A 24,577-nucleotide genomic window follows, 5' to 3' on the forward strand; every position below is an offset into this window, starting at 1 on the left:
GTGTTTTGGGGCTTTTCTTGTCGCTGGCACTAGGCCTACCCACACAAGTGATTTACCATTTTTATCAGGAAACTTGAGGGAATGCTGGGTGGAAGGAAATGTGTGGTTCCTCTCAGATTCCACAACTTTCTGTCACCAAAATGAGAGGAAAAGGTGTTTTTTTAGCCAAATTTTGAGGTTTGCAAAGGATTCTGGGTAACAGAACCCGTTCAGAGCCCCACAAGTCACCCCTCATCTTGGATTCTCCTCTGTATCTTGTTTTAAAAAACGCACAGGTTTGGTAGGTTTCCCTAGGTGCCAGCAGAGCTAGAGGCCAAAACCTACCACTAGGCACTTTGCAAAGAACATGTCAGATTTCAATGTAAAAATGTGATGTGTCCATTTTGTGTTTCCTGTCGCGAGCATTAGGCCTACCAACGCAAGGGAGGTACCATTTTTATTGAGAGACTTGGGGGAACACAGAATAGCAAAACAAGTGTTATTGTCCCGTGTCATTCTCTATAATATTTTCCTTCCAAATGTAAGACAGTGTGTAAAAAAGACATCTATTTGAGAAATGCCCTGTAATTCACATGCTAGTATGGGCACCCCGAAATTCAGAGATGTGCAAACAACCACTGCTTCTCAACACCTTATCTTGTGCCCACTTTGGAAATACAAAGGTTTTCTTGATACCTATTTTCCACTTTTCATACTTCAGCAAATAAATTGCTGTATACCCGGTATAGAATGAAAACCCATTGCAAGGTGCAGCTCATTTATTCGCTCTGGGTACTTAGGGTTCTTGATGAACCTACAAGTCCTATATATCCCCGCAACCAGAAGAATCCAGCAGATGTAACGGTATATTGCTCTAAAACCTCTGTCAGAAAAAAGTTACAGAGTAAAATGTGGAGAAAAATGGCTGTTTTTTTCACTTCGATTTCAATATTCTTTTATTCAGCTGTTATTTTCTGAAGGGAACACGTGTAGGATCTACACAAATGACCCCTTGCTGAATTCAGAATGTTGTCTACTTTTCAGAAATGTTTAGCTTTCTGGGATCCAGCATTGGTTTCTCACTTCTGTCACTAACTGGAAGGAGGCTGAAAGCACAAAAAATAGTTAAAAAATGGGGTATGTCCCAGTAAAATGTCAAAATTGGGTTACAAAATTGGGTTTTCTAATTCATGTCTGTCTGTTCCTAAAAGCTGGGAAGAGGGTGATTTTACCACTGCAAACCCTTTGTCGATGCCATTTTCATGGAAAAAAAACAGAAGCTTTCTTCTGCAGCCCTTTTTTCCCATTTAAAAAAAAAAAAAAAATGTTTTCTGAATTTTGGCTAATTTCTTGGTCTCCTTCAGGGCAACCCACAAACTCTGGGTACCTCTTGAATCCCTAGGATGTTGGAAAAAAAGGACACAAATTTGGCATGGGTAGCTCATGTGGAGAAAAGGTTATGAGGGCCTAAGCGCGAACTGCACCAAATAGCCCAAAAAAAGCTTGGCATAGGAGGGGAAAAGGCCTTGCAGCAAAGGGGTTAAGATGGGCGACATAGTAGATGGGGTTTGATACACATTTCCATTTAGGATACACGCCCGAGTAGTTGTTATCATGTACTTGACGTCATTATGGCGCAAGTATTCAGATGTTCTGATATATTTAGCTGGAGTATTCCTGCAGTGAACTGTAACGGTTAATGACACTGAAGAGGTGAAGACACGCGTGGCATCTGTGTAGGTAATTAGGAGATAGTGACAGGTGTGAGTGTGAAGTGCTCTTCAGTCTGCACTTGGACTATTTGTAGTTTAGGATTCTTTAAATTTTATGGTAGCCGGCGTCCCTGGAGAAAGAAAGAGGCATCCAGGGATCTATCCTATATGGTTTCAAGATTGTTTGAGCACGGAGACTGACTCGTTTTGTGAGCCGTCAATATACATGCTCTATCGTGCAGGAACCAGTTCTTCTTTATCAGCTCATTCCATTTCATGGCATTAAATCAGGTAATTAGTTTTCTCGATAAGCACAATATGAATTTGTTTCTCTTGAACGGCAGCACAATATTAACATCTTCTTTGAGTCGTGAGCACATTATAGAATTTTTTGCCTTGGCTTGAGTGCATATATTGAGTAGGATTATCTCTGGAGGGCATTGCTGTAGTACAAACACACTGGCCTGGCTCCATTTTTGTATGTCGGAAAATTATTAATACCTCATATTTTTGGGACACATGTTCTCTCAGCAGAATGAAGGAGGTATTCAGATAAAATTGAGGTTATCCACATGGTGCCTTTGGTGTGGAGCGTAAATTTTAATATGTTATTAATAGTGAATGATGGTACAATAATTCTTACGTAGGTATAGAATATGATTGAGTTCAATATTTTTTATACAGTGGATTGCCTTCCTGTTAGTCCTGATGAGGACTTTAGTTATTTGGCCGAAACGCATCAGCATACATTTTGGAGGCGTCCATTAATAAGCTGAAACAAAGAGATGAAGTTATCTATAAGGGACATAACGCAGAAATGCTCATGGGACATTTAAATTCTTTAACACGATTTTGTCCTTGGGGGTTACATCGAATAAGGACTGCTACTATTTGCTATAGCAACCTTCCTAAATATAGTAGGAAGGCTTGACAAATAGTGTTTTTGGTCATTTTTGTTATGTCTAATTTGTGATGTGTTTTGTGTTCATAGTATTGATGTGTTTCCTCACCCATGATTTCACATTCAAATAATAATAAATGTGTCAAGGAAAGTGGTTTATTCTCTCTTTTGAAGTAAATAGTTTTTGTATAAAATATGTTTGGATGGAAGAGGGGAGCAAATAATAAGCTCACCCTTTCTTTAACTTGGGTTTATTTTTTCCTACCATACTCCATTACCCATATACATAACTCGTGAGAAAGTAGGCCTGTATTTGGGCCCAAGAGTCCTTAGGTCTCTGGGCCTGCGGGAGCATAGTGTAATACAAGTCCAGTCTCACATTACTGACTACTAAGTTTTGTATCCATTTTTTGTCTGTTAGAGCACAGTCTCTTGCTCACCCACAAGCCATCCATCTTTTTGCCAGCAGCAAGGCCACAGAGATAACTGTACGTTCTATTGATGGATCTTCCTTTATGTACCCCACCTAAGCGATTTTAGGAGATGTGTCAGAGTCTCCTCTATCATGACAGAGAGTGTGTTGCATATTTTAGTCGAATATTTGATAATTGGAGATATAACCAAGCTCAGTGTGTCAAGTTGGCCATCAGCGCATGGCATCTCATGCACTCCAGGTCTTCCAGTAGTATAGCTTTGCACAGGTTAGGGGGAATGTGATAGGTCTAGTGTATAAATGTAAACTGTATTAGTCATAGTTGACCATTGGGGATAAGGCAACCTATCAGGTCGTGGACACAATTTAAGGCCTCAAAGATCATATCCCTCAAAATGAGTATGACTAAAGACACTAAATGATCACAAAATCTGATAAAAAGACACCAATAATGGGACTCAGTTCCAGGGACATAGGTCAAATAAAGCCAAGGGGAAGGAATAAAGAATACAAGAAAAGTGATAGATGGAATGCGTGAATTAATCGCAGCCACTGGTAATTACTCGGATCGCATCCCAGTCCATTATTTTTTTGCCTACCATGCCTCCTCAGATTAGACCTAGCCATATGCAAATCAGTCTTGAACATGGTGTATTTGGAACAGTCCAGACTAACCTGCCAAGCCAGGTCCTCAATGAACCATGGAATACAAGCAACCCATGAACGGTTTCTGCCTAGTTGGGACTCTTCAGTCATTGGCACAGTGAGCATGTGACCCATGTCTGGGTATAGCCATCACACTCAAGGAGTCACAATGAACAATACAAAAACATTATGGACAGAATGCGAGAATCAGCCGCTGCTAATTACTAGGGTTGCATCCCAATCCGTTGTTCTTATGCTCAGCATGCCACATCAGATAAGACTCAACTATTTTGTTTGTATACTTCAAGGAGAAGAAATGATGCACCTTAAACATCTTCTCAAAGAAATTATGGCAATGCATACCAACATCTCATATGGAGAAATATATTTAAAAGCTAACTATTCTGATTGTCAGAATCTTAGACTCCAAGATGAATGTCACCAACAGCAGGAAAGTCCTGGAAGCTGATTCAGCATATCTCACTCAATTCATAAGACCTTGGTGAAACACTGCCAATAATCTTGGTGACACCCTATATATTCCTCTGGGCTTCTAGGACCTACAGGTTGCCACATATTGAGTGGAGAAAATAGATAGGTATGCTATAAACCAATTTGCATGAGTCGCCTGAAAAAGATCCTTATTTGGACAGTAGACAATCCTGCCAGAAACGGACAGGTTACAGATGAGTTCCCTTTATCTTTTCCCCTGAATCAGCTCACACAAAACTTCTAGACTAATAGTATTTGTTTTTTTATTAGAAGTCTAGGACAGAATATATGTAAAACGATGGTGGTAAAGATTACACTTATAGTGGCAATAGCAAAATGAAACCTGCAAAATAGAAAACATCTAATATAATACAAGTTGAAATTGGTATACTTCTCCTATAAAGCTCTGAAATAATCATTGGTAGCTAAATGACGTGCACTTTAATTTAGGCTCAGCCAGAGAGACAAAGAGGCCATCATGAGGCGCACATAGAGGTGGCACACTGTCATTACATCCCCCACAGTGCCCGTTGAAAGGTCAGAAACAGGGTGCCAGGGACCGGCAGACATCCCACTGCAAGCAGGTACATTCACTCATTGCACCTCCCTGTGGAGGGCTTTCTGCCCCAATCTGAACGTCAGGCCAGTTGTCACCTCCACAGTGAATGGTGGACCATCAGCCCTGGTTTCAGTGCAGACAGTGGTTCACACATTTTCATTGATACAGCATACTGCCTTGGTCTGTTCATAGACACACACACTTAGGCACACATTGCAGCAAAGGATGGAAAAGTGAAGTGTATCCATAATGCAGCCTCAGGTGTTCTTAGAGTGGTGATCCAGTAGAATCCTCACATTGTAATTTGCTGGAGGACCACTGAATATACTGAAAATATAACCCCTGGATTGCTTCATTTAAACCATTTGCAACACCTTTTGAAGTTGATACAGAGTACAGTATACCTAAAAAGAAAGAAAATCAGGGTTGGTTCAAACAACGAAAGGTCATCTTTAAGGTATTATGTCAACAACAATTAATGCAAATCTGGAGGGAGTAAAGTTGTTCATTCATCAAGACTGCAAAGGATACAGTCCAGAACAGGAACAGGTTGTTTGGAAATATAACTACAACAATCTGTTGTGCCTGGTGGCTACATCGGCTGCTGTAGTTCCTGTTGCTCTACAGATCAATATGTTTCAGTTCAGGTAAGCTGACAGCCAGCTAGGTGTCTTTGCTCTTTGGGGATACTAGGGTTTGCATGCATCTTGGTCATGCAGGGGCCTATTCTTACTATGTGAGGGAGATGGCAGAGGGTACATATTAAACCTCTCAGCTCTCCATGCTGTCAGCCTGCTCCAAGTCATCAGACTGAAGATGGTAGTGGCATCTGCAGTCCTGTCAGATTCTTCAGCAGCCTTTCCAAATGAACCAAAAAAGGCCAGAATAGGAGCCAAATTACAAGCAACTCCTTATCTTTAGATGACTCCACATTGCCACCTTCTCCTTGAGGGCATGGACACTCCTTAATTTATGCCAAACCATTCTGGCTAATTCTCCCATACACTACATGGAGACTTCCCAATCCAAGGTGGCTTCTGGTAAACTTCCCTTGACATTACCTCCTGTTGTGCCATATATGTAGGAGACCACTACTGCAAGATGATAATTTGCATCATATTCGGGTCTGTTTTATGATGCATTTCCTCTCTTGCTGCTGATTTTTATCCCTAATTATTTTTTCTTATTTCCTTCAATGTTCTTCTCTAGACGCGCTTATGGATTATCTGCGCCTGGTTCTCTTCTGTACAGTGTTGGGTGATTCAACAGTGAGCCTTCATTTCCTTCTAAGCATTAGATGCACCTTCAACATTCTGTTATCATCTCTACTGCCTAGGAGGTTTTTTATGTCTATTTGCTTTTCTGTTCTTGGAGGGTCTTTCTGGAAGGCACAGGTCACCTTTCACATGTTGGAGTTATGCAGGGTGGCACCATGGCTAGTGGAAAAAGTCACTTACACAACAGGGATGTTCCATAGTGGTGGGGGGACCCAGGAAGGGATGAGAGACCTTACGAAAAAACAGATACGCTGTCCCAAAACAATACCTCAACACAAAGAAAAACAACACAAAATCTGCAACGGAGAAGACAGAACTATCAAGCGGTTCATGAAGTGGCTCAATGTAATAAATGTACATCTGAACTTCACGATGAAAGGGGACAGACATGTAGTATCTTTTCTGGATGTCACCATTAAGGCTAGTGAAGGGAAACTCATGACAACCTTATTTACGAAACCCACTGACTGTAAGAGTCTCCTTAACATCAATAGTGCTCATCCCAGAGCACCTAGGGGGAACCTGCTGGTGGGTCAGTTCCTCCATATTCACAGGAATTGTTCTGCAACAGAGGATTTCATAAACAAAGTGGCCACTCTGGCAAAGAAGTTGGAGGAGAAGGAGTACCCACAGTGAATCATCTCAAAAGTCAGGAAACGTGCCTGGAATATCCCTAGACAAGCTCTACTTGACACAAACTCTAAGGAGACTTCAGAAAGCTTAATTCGTGTCAACACATACAACTCCTCTTCAAATGGAATCAAGAAGATCATTAACAAGAATTGGAGAATTTTAGCACCAAACAAACAGTCCTTTGAAAAACAATTATTTTCTTTCAAAAGAAATAAAAGCATTAAAGATACTCTAGTGCACACAAGTTCAGTCAGTTTCAATACTGAGCATCAAGAGATGGGGTTGGACATTACCCTTGCGGCAATTGCTTGATTTGCATCCTCATAAGAATAAAAGACTCTCGACTTGGGGCTTAGGAACCCGTGGGAGCAGAGAACTCACATGAACTGCCATAGTGATCATGTGGTATATCTAATCACGTTCCCATGTGGTTTATGATATGTGGGCATGACGTCTTGGAAAATAAAGATCAGTATAAGCAATCATAGGACTACAATCTGGTATAACAGGTCCTCCACCAGACTAACAGCCCATTATCAACTAAACCCCCAGTAAATTTGGGGAGATCATAGTACATACCCCATTGAGGGGACCCTTAACACTTAACCTTGTTCATGTCACAATAAGTGTTGTATAGAGGAAAGTGTCTGTGTAACTGAACTTTAGAATAGTTTGTAATTTCTTTTGGTACCATTACTCCTTTTGGTTCAAGACACTGAGGCTCTTCTTGTGCCTCTAATCTCCCTTCTGTGGTGTCTCCTTGACTTATTACATAGGCCTATACATGAAGAAACTCTCACGCCTGAGGCTATACCAGAAAAGTATCTGTTTTCTGTGCCTGTGTGAGGACTGCAATCCCTGCATCATATGTCCCGCCCGTCTCCTCACTGTGTATTCCCTTGTGCTAACACTATAGAGTACATTGCAACATCACAAAAAAATAAAATGATGGAGGAAGTGTTGAAACTTTTCAAACACTCACCCCCAGTCACAGATCTGGGTTTAATCCATTGTTACTTTGCTCACCACGTCACCCCAGTTTCGACCTAGGCATCTGCAAATCACTCTTGACCATGCTCTCCATGGAAACAGTTCAGCCGGAACAGCCAAGCCAGTGTCCTCCTTGGAGCGGAAACAAGCATCCTGGGACCAGTTTCAGAGTATCAGCCCTCATCAGCCAGGCTAGCTTGAATCCAGTGGTGCAGCAAGCAAGGGACCCATGTCCGTGCATACCCTGGCCACTTAGGATGCACATAGCAACATCACAAAATAAAATGATAAAGGGAGTGTTGAAACTTTTCAAACACACACCCCTAGTCCCATATCTGGGTTTAATCTATGCCTATTTTGTTCACTACGTCACCCCAGTTTGGACACAGCCATATGCAAATCAGGTTATAGAGTACATTGACACGAGTAACGCACCTACAATGTTGTTGCGCCTTCCCCTCAAGTAAGGACTACATGTCCCATCTTTCCCGTAGGTGATGTCATACAAGGCTATGTCACCACTGGAGCCCCACTGACGTGCCACCAGTCACAGGTGTGGAGAGTTGGAATGAGATGCTGCATTGCATCTCAGGTACATATTTCCACCATCACTGGCTACCTGTGTGCAGACAGCCAGGAGTGCAGCACAGAGTAAGTCCTATGGCTGTTACAGGACCCTAGGAGTAGTGAGCAATGGTGGCAGTTGGGGTTTCTCCGGTGGAGCTGAACCTTCATGTTCTCTTACCTTGTTTCAGATGCCTCCTCTGTATTACAATGGTGTATCTGTTGTGTTTGTTCACTGGGCTTCTCACCCCCATTATAATTATAAAGTATACAAGAGCAACAAGAAGACACCTAATGATCCTGTCTTAACAACCTCAAAATTGTTATTTTTAGGTCAATTTAAATTTTGTTATAGAGATTACTAATCTAACTGTTAATAAAAGACCAACACATTCTTAATAATTTCAGTTTTCTCAAGAGCATAGATCATAGTCATGATTCAACTGCTTTTGCAATCTGTTCAGATGCACTATTGTTCCACACTGTCTAATGTTCCTATTCAATGTAAACGGGATGTCCACCAATAACTGTCTCAGCATTTGCACTACCCCAATGTCCACTAAAGTGACTCACAGGGGCCCCCATGTTTCTGACTCATTGGTGAGAGATGTTCACAATCGGCCCACAGAAGATTGGCACACTCTAGTAATTTGCCATAGCCCTATGAACTCTGCTAGTATTTATGTTCATAAATTCTAAAGGCTGACATTCCTCTGGCAAGCACTTGAAGATTTTCAATAACTACATTCCGCAGTAAGTCAATCTCACAATATCAAGCTCACCAATTGGAACAGTTGGAGGAACAGAATTCACATAGGCTCAAGTGAGGATTTGTTGACTCATTTGTTGACTCCTTACTGGCACTGGCCACTATGTAATTATGAATGCACATATGTTTGATTTATGAAGAGGCAGGCTAAAGAAGAGGATGCAAATGATTGCTCATTCCAGAGGCACAACAATTCACATTGTGGATTCATGCGGGCAGGGCGCAGATTCAACAGGATTTGGTGAAGCTTTTTATAGATGGTTCTTCAAGGAAGCTTGGTTGATGAGTATCAATACCCTTACAATTACATCAGGTCCACTGCCATGGTCTGAGGCACAGGCTGCATTAAGAGCCTTCTGAAGAATACTAGATGGTTGATTATTGGAGGCTTACCTTTCTCACTGCCAGAGAGCTTCATCTAGTCTCAAATCCATATACATTTCATTCTAGGTTAGATTACCAATTGTTGTTGCCTAAACTGTCTAACGATGTATTTCCTAATTAGATATCATATGTGAAATGTAAGAGACTCAAGATCAGTGTTAAGAAAGTTCTGGGACTTGAATTTAAGAACAAAATACTTTCAGATGTTGTTGATTTTTTATACATAACAAATCCAAAGATACCAGTGTCTTTAAAATGTGGGACCCAACACGTTTTATAATTCTTTTTTGTGAGTGCAAGACCAAATGTGTGCATCCTTACCCTATAGAAGGAAATGTCTAAATGGAAACACCATATGGGTCCTGGTCCTGGGTCCTGGTATTAGTCATCTCTTTTGAGATTGAGCTATGTATGCTGCTCAGCAATATTAATAATAATAATAATAATACTAATAACGATAACAATAATAATGATATTATTAATAATAATAATAATAAAAAGAAGAAGAAGATCGTTTATTGTACAGTCATTTAAAAACTGTTATAATGATTCAGAAGAAACATATCAATAAGCAAAAGTGGTCAAGTTAAAACACAGAATAAAATGATTTCAAGTTATCCCCTTAGACTGGGTCATAAATGAGTGTAAAAGCTGTCATAGACGGTTTGAGTTACATCACTGAGGAAAACTTACATAACCGCACCTCAACATGAAAAAAACTGAGAGGCTAAATGGAGTTGCCCTCAATTTCCCCAACACAGGCTCGATCTAAACTGCTATTGTCACTATGAGTTGCCTCACCGGAGGTTGGTTTCTTAAAAAAAGGTTTGAGTGAGTAAAGTGACCATGCATTCCAATTTAACAGTTCAATATCACAAAACTTACACAGCGATTGTACTCCTTGGGCTTTATACTAACATACTGTGTGGACCACCTCACTGCTTCCCCGTCTTGGCAACACATGCTGGTTGTGGGTAATTATTGGTAATTAACAATCCACAAAGTACTGGGGATCAGTTGGCATAGACATATTTAGCATCACTTAACATGCCTTCTGTTAGCCTTAAACAGGTTCAAGCAACTTTATAGCAAACTGCATGAACTTCATAAATCTGACTGCAAGCTGAAGCGACTGCAATGATAGGCAGGCAGTGGTTGCTTCCGCAGCAAGATCTTATTTGAAGTTGTAAAAAGAAAACGGGTGCAGCCAATCACTTCTCTGGGCAAGTAGTGGCTCGCAAATACAAATAATGTGCATTATGGACTCACACCCAAAAAGTCTAGAGGTACGATCCATCATTCTAATTATACGGTCAAAGTAGTACTCTTGGAGATGGATTATACCACTCCTAAATAACAGTAGTTGTTTTTCATGGGAAGTTTCAGTGGATAATCCCCAAAATTTGTAATGCTACCTGCATTGTATTGGAGTGAAGCAGTTCTTATGAAGAGAAGTTTGTTGGCAGTTTAAATGTTGAGGTCTCTTTATATTAGTTTTGACTGTTTCATCATGATATTTTAGGTGGCAAGTCACTTTCTTAGAGATCTTGAAACTTCAAGATTTCAATTGAAGCTCTCAGTTGTTTATGCGATTTGAATTTTTCATTTGAAATAATTTGCCAGATGCTATTTTTCTATGTTCCGCTGGTTGCGTTTTTCGCTTTCAAGCTATATGCCAAGTGGACACTTTTAGCATGAGGCTTTGCCTGGGTAAATGAAATTCTAACTGCAAACAGGGCACTGATGATGTATTTGGAAGGGCAAATACCGTAAGAAAGCATGTATTTTGGGCCTGGTCCAGGCAAGCCTCCAGGCTAGCTCTAAATGTCAGCGCTGGCATAAAGCTTGCTATTAATGACCTTAGAGGTCGCTGACAAATTGGGGCCATTTATTTTTTGCAGCAGTTTATAGAATGTCAAAGTCAAAGCGGACCTGGCTTATTTCTGGAATGCCAGGTGATCACAATGGCTGCCCCGTTTATTGAAGCAGACACCCAACTTGAGCCAACTCTTTCTAGCTTCCTTAAAGACAAATAAAAGGCCCCTTTGTTGTGTGGCGTCCAGCTTGTTACTAGGATGACACTGTTGATTTGGATGTTATTTGCCTCACAACAGTCCTCCAAAGCAGACCAAAGCAGACAAAGAATGCTGTCGACCAATCTGCCTATGATCGAAAATAATAGCATCATCCCTGTATTGAAGAAGTTGAATTTTCAAACCTGCCAATCTCGGAGGAAATGCTTGTGCTTTTGCTAGATGGTCGTTAACGTCGGCCAGATACAGAAGAGAAAAGGTGCCAGGATGCAGCCGTTCTTCACCTCCCTTGATGTTTCAATCTTGTCCGCCGTGACCCAATTAGACGTAACTCATATCCGTACCCGCTTTGCTGAGTACAGACTGCTAATTGAATTTAGCAATGGTGCCGGAAGTCCCTAGTTTTGCAGCTTAGCCGACAATAAACCTCTGTCCACGCCTTCAAAGGTGGTGGAAAAACATCTATGGAAGCTGTGAACAGAAGAGGAGCGCCTATTACCATGGCTGCTTTCGACAGGGCAACCTCTTCTGTCAGAGATTGCCTTTGGTTCTGCATCCTTTCTGGAAGCCTGATTGGGTACTTGAAATACAATGTTTTGTCGTTGTCCATTGCTGCTTAAGAACTAATGCACGTTTTTTTACATCAACTTCCAACAAGGCTATGAGCGTATGATTTTCCAGCCGGTCTCTGGGGCCCTTACCGGTCTCTGCAGCTCAACACTAGAGTGTAGAATACTTTTAATAGTGCAGGATCTTACCTTCTGCTAGGAGCCATTTGTTTGTGAACATTTAAGTGTTATGTTCATTTTAGGGGATGAGGGAAGCTCAGGTTCCACTAATAAGGAGGATAAACGAAGCGCAGTTAATGACAGTACAAATACACCAGAGCATTCAAAATGATATAAAAATCTATACACAAGGCATAATTCCCTTTTAATAACAGTATTTCAGCCTTTCTTTAAAAGAAGTGCACGCTATCCATGCCTAACAAATGCAAGACAGGTGGAGCTGCCTATTTACTTGCAGGAAAAGAGTTTAGCTGCTCAGTGTCTGAAGACAACAAAAGCTCAGAAACCAGAAGGCAGCTCAGCAGATTTCTGAAAATATTTCTGAATGTGTAACCCCCTTTTAATCACTTGTTGAAAAAGGGATCTGAATGTTTTTTAATTTTTAGTCACTTCCAAGCATGTGGATTGTTTACTAATTTAGGACCTGTGTCACCAATCGATAAATAGTGCAAAAAATTAAGTTTGCACGTGTGATTCAGTCTACCTGCAACCTGACCAAAAGGGATTTCTCTGCAGAGCAGAGCTGGGTCCTTTTCATGGAATGCATTAGGCTGGCTTTGGGAAAAAGGCAGTGCAACCCATAAAGTCTGATGTGCATGTGGCTAGCTATGCATGATTCAATCACATTTTTTTCTCATTTAAAAATAAGTTTGAGAGAAAATTAATTGGCCTTTTCAATTATTTTCCTGTAGGCACTGAAGCCTTTAATGTCCATTATATTCTATGTGTGCTGCTATTTTGGATTTCTGTCTTTGCAATGATGTAGTTTTACTTGACAATATATTCAATTAGCAGGTTTGTGAGTTTAATCAAGTTCCAACTGTCACAGATGGAGCACTTTCAGCAAACGTATATGTGAGAAAGTAGATTATTTGTTGAGGTGGTTGTGAGGTGGTTGTGAGACCTGAACAAGTAATAATCTCACTATTCTGTGGCAGGTCCAGTTAGATTTATTTAAATTAAACCATGGCTTAGCAATGGACATCTGTAGTACAGAGCAGTAGGGCTTTACTCAAAGGAAACAAGTGCAAATCATTTATCAGTACCACAGCAGTCAATAAATTGAAAACACCATGCAATAAAAATCCCACTTCAATTTATAAAAAAATAGTATACATTTTAATAAGCAAATAGACACCAAATTGACAAAAAGGTAGGGGAACTGGAGATATGGACCCTCATTTACAAGGCGTTTGCTCTACCGTTGTGTCATTTTTTCTTGACGCTACAGTGGCATGCAGTGCTTTACACTGCTCCACATTTACAAACAGAAGCATTGGGCCCAATGTATCAGTTTGTAAAGCCTTGCATCACATTATACCTGCGCCAGAAACAATGTATGGTAGGTAGAGGTTCCCTCACGAAAAAACACTCAGAATTGACGCAGTGAGATTTACACATTTCAATGCGTCATTCTGCTACTTCACTGTGTCGGAATTTCAAAGCCTGCTCAGAGCTGATTCAGGGCTTTTCTCTATGGGAGCCTTCCTAGCATTGCTGGAGTAGCGTCATGTTTTTTATGCTAGTCCGGCAATGCATCAGTTTAGCGCCACAAATGCATCAGAATTTCTGATGCATCTGTGAACATATGCACCATGGAGCTCAATAATGTAAATACAGCTCATCCATGGCATCGTTGGGGAGTCGTAGGGCAGCGCAAGAAATCTGACACATCGGAGCTGATGCATCAGATTCTTGTAAATGAGACCCATGGTTTTTAGAAGCTTTGGAGTTTTCATGCACCAAAAAGCATAAAGCACCACCTGCAGCTATCTGGTCATGCTAGACCAGGTCAAAGTCAAAAGTTAAGGATGACCGCAATGGAGTGTGGGTCAGATGCAGGAACCATGTTTGTTCAGGAGAAAAGTTTACCGTCTGACTTAGGGCCTGACTTAGATCTTGATGGGAGTTCTGTTGTTCCCCTGTGACGACAGGTCTAAGTACTCCATGAAGCTAATGGGACTCCAGCTGCCATATTTAGATGTATGGTGGCTGAACCTTTGCGTCAACAGAGTGGAGTCTGCCGCTTAAGTGGCCTACCACTGTCGACGCAGCAGACTCCAATGCTGGCTAACCATCCTCCATGACCGTCAAAGGAGAGGAATTGCTCCAAGCATATTTAGATTTCACAGTCATGCTGGTGTTGTTCTGACAGTGGATTCCTAATGGCAGGGGTCTGTCGCAGGACCCCCTCAACATTGTACAATGTCTGTGGCTATTGGATGGATGCCAGTAGTACACACCTGATGTATATTGGCCAATTGTGAACACCTGCATACCACACTATCCAACACACTCCATTTCAGACCATGACCCTTTGCCATTCTTTGTCATTCCACAGCAGAACACCATTTTGCTGCTGAATTTGCAACTCAGAAGTCAGGTTATTTTATGTTTTTATTCCATCTGCTCATTTTTCATTTGTCTAATTTTTACTTTGTTTCATTAACCTGTGGGCCACTATTTCATTTATTTTTTGTTACTCATAATGGCATGGAGAAGAAATCCACATTTCACAGAGGGAGACTTACCAGTAATGATGGTTGCCAGTCATGGTGGATGAAATCATTAGAGTAGGGCCACAATTGTTTGGAACACAAGTACGAAATACAACCACAGCTCAGAAATAGGCCAGAATAGTTGACAGAGCGAATGATGTAGCAAACAACCTGCACACACAGGAGGAAATTAGAAAGAGGTGGAACGACCTGTGGGGAAGAATGCATTCCCTGGCCTACAAGCATCACCTGGAGACCCAGAGGCCTGGTGGCGGTTCTCCCAGCCCTTCATTACATCTTTTTCCCTGGGAGGAGAAGGTCTTGCAGATCCTACATCTGAAAACTTGACAGGAATCCCCGATGGAGTGGAGACTGGTAAGTTAGACCTATGTGTGTGACTCTAAACATAATTGTTGTTTTTGCACTTAAATTGACTGTGCATAATGTGTTTTCCATCTTTGTAAAGCATATAAGTGCAGTTTTAAAAATCACAAGTCTATTGTCATCATCAAATTATTAGCAATATGGCGCCATCACTCCTTTTACTATTGGGTAATATGTGTGGTCAATATGTGTGTTGTTTTTCATTGACCATTTCTTGAAATTTGATTGTTTGAATGTATTTTGTTGTAGTTAAGGTAGCAGGTTCAAAATCCCATCCATTATACCATGAAGGTATTGTGCCTGTAAGTTTTTTTCACCTTTTAACAAATTTCACATATGTCATAATTTTGTAAATGTGTGTACATTTTCACTGTATATAATTTACTAGGAATGTTAAACATACAATTTTCAAAGTGTTGGCAATGTCAAATTGAAAGGACTACAACTACCATGATGCCTTATTTGTGTAAATAGAAAATATGTTTCCAATGTGATGTGGGTCATTCTCTCTTTACTTTCATATATGCACATATGCCAAATTGTCAGGCATTTCTCAAACCATATTTGATGCAAAGAAGAAGAATTGGATACTTTCATGTAATTTGGTATATTATTCTTGTCATTTCATAGAAGTGATGTAACTGGTTTTACAACTCAAACTATGTTGACTGAAAGATTTTATATCATGTTATGTTGATTGCAGAATATAAGTAGTAATGATAATAACTTTACTTAGCAAAGTTCATATGATGTTGAATGTCATTAATCATACTAAGCTGTATAATCATCTATATTTAAGCTTGCTAGGCCTTGGAACGGTTAGCTTCTCATTTCTCTGGGTTGAATACGTGATATTGTATATGTGCACTTCCCAAGTAATCTTTTTCTTTTCAGGACATCTCTTTACATGCCTTTTCTTTGAAGTTTATATGTGTGTAATTTATAATGTTTGGGTAATTAGCAAACAAACTGAGATGTCCAAACATACTTTAAATGCCAATTTGTTAATTTTAGTTTGCTTCATTTGTAGCTCAAAACACATTTGATGCATAATCCAGACTTCTACAGTTAGTTTTCTTGAAATTCATATTAGGTCCTAAACCCAGAATATGTGGGCAACCATCTGCCACTGAGGATACCTCCACACCAGACTAGCATCAAGCCTTTAGTGAGGCCTCCATTACCACACGCCCGATGATGTGGAGCAGCCTGGTCTATCTCATCTGTCTGGGCATACAGCTCCAATGAGTCTCACTCAGCCCACATCTACGCCTCCCACCCCAGCTGTTGTAACACCTCAGCCAATGGACACCTTTCCTTCCTGTGTCCAAAGGAACAGTACCCGCATCTTGTGCCCCCCAGTCCTGGCTGCTGTTGAGCCAACACCACCTCCAGTTCAGCTAGGACCCAGTGGGATGAGGCACACTGGCTCAAGAGCACAGGGTGGTGGGGGCAGGGTATGTGTGAGGGAGTCTGTGGGCTAGCAATTGAGGCCATTGAGTTCACTGTAACTCAGACCCCATTGATCAAGCCTTGGGAACCCTAGATCAGCCACACGACATGATGGGTCAGGTCCTTACAGAGCTCCAGGACATTTAGCAGTTGCAGAGGAAACACAATGTAGAGATGCAGACTCTAAACTCAAATTTGAGCTCCCTGACTGGGGTGCTGTTTGACATTTACCTCCAGATGTACAGCGCCTTCCCAGCAACATCTACCCCTTTCTGTGGCCCTACAACATCTGAGCCTACTGCATATGTGTCAGCCACAAAAAGGGAGGCCCTGCCACAAGCAGAAAGACCTGCAGCCACCTCAGTCCCTGCAACTGTGGAAACCCCCCCTCACACTCCTGGCGGGGGGAGGTCAGTGTGACCATCAGGAGAGGATGGAAAGATATCCACCACCACCAGCAAGAGACAAGGTCCTTAATTGTCTCCAGTGTGTGACTACCATCCATTCCGTGGACTACATTCTGCACACATTTTCCTTCTAGATGCAAGTTGAAGTTTGTACATTGGACTTCAAACAATTTTGCCTCTAAAATAATAGTTTCATTCACCATGATTGACTCTTTTTTGGTTTTTCACTTTGTTGTTTGGTTTATATCCTAAATCAGTTTATTTGTGTTCGTATAATACATAGTAAATACACAAAGTCAAGGAATAGTGTTGTGGGTTTTTTTTTTGGCATTTACTTTTTTATTTCTTCCGTTTTACATTATTTTAAAATGCAAATAATCAAAATAATGTTTGACCAAAAAAAGTGATATTTAGGTAATGTGTCTCCCATGTTCAAAAAAGTAAAATATAACAAACACCACAAATCTTAATGTATTAATTTCATACGCTAGTAAGAATAGTTTGTCAAATGAAAGCTAAATATTAGAACAGGTGCATAAACAAAATAGTCTGTGTCATTTTTGTTTTTACAGCTCCCAACCTTGACACCATGGAAGAACTAGATATAAACATATAAAACATATTCAATAGGCAAACTATTATTGATTCATGTCACCAGCTGGAGCCAGACCTCCTGCCTTACAATAGGAATCCCACATCAATAACACCAATAGTCATTACAGTACACAATTTTGTGACCACTGGATCATTCCAATACACTGTGGCAGTTTCTGGTGGCATGTCACAACCAACTTAGAGTGGTGTGCTATAAACACTTCTTTATACAAAGATTAGATACATCAACAGCTTCATACACTTAACACTAAGGGCCAGATGTAGCAAAAAATTGCGAGTCGCAAATGGGCCGATTCGCTATTTGCGACAATGCAAAATCGGAAATGGGATTCAAAAACCCCATTTCCGACTTGCAAAAAGCGATGGGAGCCGTTTGCGAGTCGCAACAGTTGCGACCCCATTTTGCGACCCGCAAATAGCAAGTCGCAATTTGCGAGTCGCAAAGCTTATGCAATTGCAACTCGCAAATTGCGACTAGTCGCAAAAAGCCCAGTTTGCATGTCCCATTTACCACTAACTCAGAGCAGGTGGTAACCATAACCAAAGCATAAAAGGAGACCCAGAAAGCATCTGGGTTACTCAAGATGGCGGACATATACCTGATAGCAGTGAGGAGGAGAGTCCACGCCGCACAGCAGAGGAGGAGGAGGGGCCACAGACAGGAGAAGATATATAGAACAAGGCAGACTCTTTTCCAGCAAACTGAGGAGGAGATATACGATAAATACCGCCTTAGCAGCGCAGCCATACTAGAATTAATTGATTTACTGAAACCACAGCTAGAACACCAGACTCTGCATGGCTGTGCCATCCCTACGCATGTGCAAGTGCTATGCTCACTGCACCTCTTGGCCTCAGGGAGCTATCAGGGGGTCATTGCTGTGGCAGGTGGGGTATCCCAAAGTGCAGTGTCAAGGTTCCTCAGGGCATTCCTAGATGCCTTAGTCACACACATGTCTCACTTCATATACCTACCAAGGAATGAGGAAGAAATGAACAGCACCAAGCTGGACTTTTATCACATTGCCAACTTTCCCCATGTCATAGGATGTGTAGATGGGACACACATTCAAATATGCCCCCCTGCAAACCTGGAACATATTTTCCGCAACAGAAAGTGTACCCACTCACTCAATATTCAGGTTGCTTGTGACGCCCATTATGTCATCACTGACATTGTAGCTAAGTTTCCAGGCAGTACCCATGACTCATACATTTTTAGGCATAGTGGGATACATGAACGCCTGGAACGTGGGGAATTTGGAGACGGATACCTTCTAGGTAGAGCTACATACACCTTGCAGACATACACACAGGTCACTGTGCACAACAATCAGGACTTCCTAACAGTGTACATTTTGTGCCCAACAGGTGACAGTGCATATGCTCAAAGGCCATGGATTCTGACTCCGTTTTTAACACCCAGCAATGAATGTGAGAGGCGATACAACAATGCACATAAGAGGACCAGGAACATGATAGAGCGCACCTTCGGACTCCTGAAAGCAAGATTCAGATGCCTCCACCGCAGTGGAGGTGCCCTCCAGTATACCCCCATTACAGCATTCAAAATTGTGGTCGCATGCGCCATCCTCCACAACATAGCCAGCCGACGTGGGCTACCTCTCACCCCTGTAGACCCAGATCCTGATGATGAAGAGCAAGAACAACCACATCGCCATCATGGGGATCGGAGTATAGCTAATCAAGGCAGACTGAGACGGGAACACATCGCAAACCAATACTTTGGAAGGTACGTGTCAACTCCAACCATACTCACCTATTGACCAAAAACACCATTCGTTAAGTGGAACAAAAATAACTATTTTATTAGTGCTGAAATTGAACTATATACAAGTAATGAAGGTTCATGGGCATGAAAATGCAAACCAGGCATGTGGCACATTGACGTCATGTGCCACTTCTACAGGACCAGGGTAATCTCTATGAACTTCTGCCCCTCCTGCCAGCCTGGCTGGTCCCTGGTGCTTCTGCTGTGCTCTGCCTGGTACTCCTGAGCACCCTACTGTCAGTGGCAGAGACACTGCTCACTGTCGAGCCCTCCTCACTGTCCTGGGGTAGTTCCCCTGTGCCCCTAGACAGATGCCGTGCCTCCATCAAGTCAATGATGTGGGTGAGACGTCCCAGGCCCCTAGCCACATCCCCAGCGAAATGGCCCATTTCCACCTGCAGCCCAACTGTCCTCCTCGACAGGCCTGTGGTGTTCATGGCGAGCCTGCCGATGGATGTGGCCATCCTGTCTAGTCTGTGCAGGAGCTGACGATCCCTGCGCCGCCCACCCTCGGCCTGGGCCAGTAGTCCTCCTGCCAGTTCCCTCATGGCTAGGGCAAGGTCCCCAGTGTTCGTGCATATCATGTCCATCCTTGAGTTCAGTTGCTGCATGCTGGCCTGGTTATTGCGCACGAAGCGGTGCAGCACACCACCAATCCTCCCTAAAATTCTATTTTGTAGGCGCTGACCATGCAGCAGCTGTGCCTCACTGGTGCTGGGAGGTTGTTGGCCAGACTGCAGCCCTGATGTCCTGGACCTACGTCGCCTGCGCAGCGGTGGCTGCCCTGTGAGTTCCACTGTCTCACTCCTGCCTGTTGCTGGCGCAGCCTCTTGGGATACAGTTGCAGCAGGTGTGTATACTGCAGGGATGCTGTTGGCCATGCAGGTGGGAGTGCTGGCGGGTCCTGAGGTGTCCTCATGGGGCTGGCTGATTTGAGTAGTGGTGGTGTCTTGTTGGAGACCTGTGGGACATGGGGAACAGACTGTCAGTGTCTACTATCTGTTGCACACTTCCTAATAAACATTTGACTATGAACTGCCTACTTGACTACATTTCCCATAATGCATCATTCTGGCGTTTGCTACCCTGAAATGGAGCTATCTTGGTTGAGCATGCCCCTGTGTACATGGTGGGTGGGGGTATGGCATTGATAGGGGTACAGGCATGTCACATGGTACTCACCGGTTGATGTGCTGGGCTGTGAGGTGTCCAGGTCCCCAAATCTGGAGACTGCCTCCTGCTCCAGGGTTTCCTCCACCCTTTCTTCCAGGGCTGTGGGTGGTGGCACAGACGATGGTCCCCCTCCTGTGCCTCTCATCTCCCGGAGCCTTTCAGCCACCCTCTCCTTGGTCCGGGAGCGGAGGTCATACCACCTCTTTTTGATGTCATCAATGCTCCTGTGGCTCACCCCCAGAGAATTTATTTTGTCCTGGATGTCCTGCCACAGCTGTTTCTTGGTGGCTTCAGGCACATTTAGGGCAAATTTACCAAACAAATCGTCATAGTGCTGACAGCATTCGTCTGTCAGCACCTCCAGCTCCCTCTCAGAGAACTTCAGCTTTCTCTTCCTTGGAGTTCCTTCCATGGCAGCTGTTGTTTCTCCTGTGTGCAGTTCAGCAGTTATAAAAGGGTGTGGTCCTCCCTCCTCCCAGGTGTATTAGTAAACTTCCTGGCTGTGATGTCATCATCATGTGCCAGGAAGTGTTTCCAGAGTGTTCTGGAGTGGTTTCTGGAGTGTTCTGCAGCACCTGTAATCAATTAACAAGCTAATCGCAATTTGCGACTGCCACTCGCTAATTGCGAGTTTGTTTTTTGCACAGTCGCAAAAAGCGACCTCGCAATCGGCGGACTCGCACACTGCGTTGCGAGTCCGGGTGCGAGTCGCAATTTCGGCACTGTTGTTTTGCCTGCATCTCTTTTTGCGACTCGCATTTTGCGAGTCGATCGAACTCGCAAAATGCGAGTCGATCGAACTCGCAAAATGCGAGTCGCTATTTTTTTGTTTGCTACATCTGGCCCTTGATGAGGATTTTTCAAATGTGAAGGGAGAGTAGTATGCTATGGGTCGACTTACACATGTGGTCAAGAGCAAGTTAAGCAGCACATATTGCCTTGGTGGCAACATTCAACAGAAAACAAGTTTAATGCAATCTCTTACCCTTCTATTCAATCACTGTTTGAGTTGTCTTTGTACAAGATGTGTACATCCAAAGTGTGTGTGTTTTTCACAGGATCGACGCATGTTTCTCTTGTACTTTGCAACAGCAGCATACAATATCAAATGTCACAACTTTGAAATATCCAAATAAAGATGACATGGTGAAGGATCCTAAACAGAATAACAAGAAGATGTAACTAATTTACATGTCAAACTAGACACATTATAAATGACAAATAATGAGGACACATTTACTTAGAACAATCAAAGATATACAATGTAAATGAACACAGCAGTTAATGTGTCAGAAATGTCACCAACAAGCATTTTGCCCTAGAATTTCTTAAACTACACATTCCTAAAAATGTCCTACACAGGCTGATATGCTCTATATATTACAAATTCTTTGGACATTGGATATAATGTTAGATAAAGATATATACTTACACTTGTGAAAAAGTTGTCAATAACTTCTTGACGTTCTCAATTCCTTCCTCTTCACCACTATCATCTTCATTTGGCATTTCAACAGCCTCACTTGGTGGCTCACCATGGTCTCCATCCTCTGAAACGTATGGTATGTTCTGTTGCAGGTTTATTTGTGCAACATGCAGCAGGCCATGGTCATTTTGCACACCTTATCAGATGATGGCTCCACCAGTTTCATCCAGACAGCAAAATCAGGCCTTTAGGAGCCTAAAAGCCTGCTCCACTGGCCTCCATGTTCTTCCCTGGGCCTAACTGAAGCCAACTTTCCCTGGTGTTGATGGATTCCTCAGCAGTGCTAATAACCATGGTCAGTTAGGATAACATGAGTCAATCTCTAACCCCATTGTACTTCTTAAACTTGAAATTAACCAAATAATCATATTGACAGATTGTATTTACCAACCAGCCAAGCCCTCTCTGGTCCAAGTTGTGACATTTACAGGGATATGCTGCTGTTCTGTGGTACAACGGAATAATGTGTTGACCCTAGGAAACAGGGCACACATGCTTGAGATGTACAAATCAGGTATGGAGACAACCTGCACATTGATTGAATGGAAGTGCTTTTGATTGCGGTAGACCTGTTCCGTTATGTGTGGTGGCACCGAGGCAATATGTGTGCCATCAATTGTTCCAACCACATGTGGTATGCACATAAATCTCAATTCGCATTTGCAAAATTCTCATTTTGTGGAGACTGGATGAAGCTATTGATGTGTCTTATCATTGAAGACAGGACTTCTTGTAGCACATCACTGACAGTTGGTTGTGACATGCTTCCAGCTACAACCACAGTGTATTGAAATGATCCTGTGGCTACAAAATGGAGTACTGTCATGATTTTCACTATTGGGGTTATTGTTATTGATGTGGGATTCCTATTGTGAGGCGGAAGATCTGACTCCATCTGATGATATAACTCAAGAATGGTTTGCCTATTCAATCAAAAATAATTTATATCACTTTCTTCCATGGTAGCGAGGGCAGGAAATGATCTAAACACTTGAGGCTGTCATCTTCTACTTCTCCCTAGGTTCATATGTCTGCATTTAAGAAAAAGAAAATCACTTCAAATGGGCAAACAATACTTTGACAATCAATACATATCTTATGTCGTTATAACATTTCATATGTTTTGTGACATGTATGTATTCATCATTTTTAGTGATGTTGTATAACTCAGGACAAAAACTTTTCACATGTCTGATATTTTTAAAAATAACATGTAAATATTACATTTTAAATATATTACTTACACATAAGTTTGTTTCTAACTTTTCGTCAACGCAAACTACATCACTATTGCATTTACACACAATAACACATTCCATTATGCTGCTTCAAATTTTACAAAAAAAAGTAATGTATACTCTTGAATATGTGAATCAACTATGCACCATTTTGAGTGGTGGAGACACCCTTAACATTTAAAAATACGGTGCTTCACATTCTAAAATTATGGCCACCTTGCCGTCAGGACATTTGTAATCTGAGGGTCGTCAGCAGAAGATGACCGCATAGTAGTTGTAACACTCCATGACAAACACAGTTAAAGGCTAACATGTGTGACTGCAACTTACAAAATCCAATGGCTGTGTTCGTCTCCACTGATGATCGCTTACATTGAGTACATGAGCGTGGTGTTACAAAAAAAGCTCACTTGCCTCCTAATACTGCAACCAAAAACACCTCCTCCACTTCTGCTGCTGTTATTGACCTCTGGGAGCCACAATGCCCGGCAAAGCAACTACTTGGCAGAGAGTTAGAACTGCTTACAACGGAGGTCCTGCCCCCTTAGAGCTAGTTATATGGGAGCCCAGTATGTTTGAATGGAAAATATATTTCTAACTAACTTGTTTTTCTTTAAACTCAGCCTAAATTGTCCTTTTCAGGTCCTGAGTAAAGTGTTGTGATTACAGTGTAGTCAACTCAAAAATTTGGCTGTGAACAAAATGATGTTTGACAATGTTTGTAAATGTTAGTAAATAGAAATGAAAAGTTGTCTGGATGAATAAGTTGACTTTTCATTTCAATTTGCTTACAATTTAAAATTTTCCATCTACAAACTGAAAGCCCCCTTACTTTCAGTGGCCAGTAGACAGTGTGCCATAAGTATAAGTAAAAAATATGGCCATCTGTCGAAATAAATGAGCGAAATGTAAATTGCATGAAACAAAATTAAAGTTATGAACTTGTCCAAATTTTTTTTGCACTTTAAAAGTATCCCATTCTCAGAATAATGAGTATCTGTATGTATTATACATGTAATGGTGTCACATATGGGGAAAGGTATATCCTGTGATGCAAGTACTTATGACAGAGGCTCTCAGTCACCCATACGAATATGTCTGATTCCTACACACACATGTTCATATGTTACCAAAAACCGTGCTCTCTCTGACACACTTGGCAGCCTTTCCATACTGCCCTTAGTCACAGTTTGTGGTTCTAAACAAATGATCTAGCTCTAAAACATTAGGCATTAAGCCAATGAAGCTTAACGTGAGGGTGTGTGCTAACAATGTGCAAGTTGTTTGGCCTGCAGTGGCTCACGATGGTTTGTACTGAACAGAAATAGCTCTCAATATAGGAAATGTTTCAGACCCCCGGCCTACATGATGTT

The sequence above is a fragment of the Pleurodeles waltl genome, chromosome 2_2, assembly GCF_031143425.1.
Source record: "Pleurodeles waltl isolate 20211129_DDA chromosome 2_2, aPleWal1.hap1.20221129, whole genome shotgun sequence".
Classification (NCBI taxonomy): domain Eukaryota; kingdom Metazoa; phylum Chordata; class Amphibia; order Caudata; family Salamandridae; genus Pleurodeles; species Pleurodeles waltl.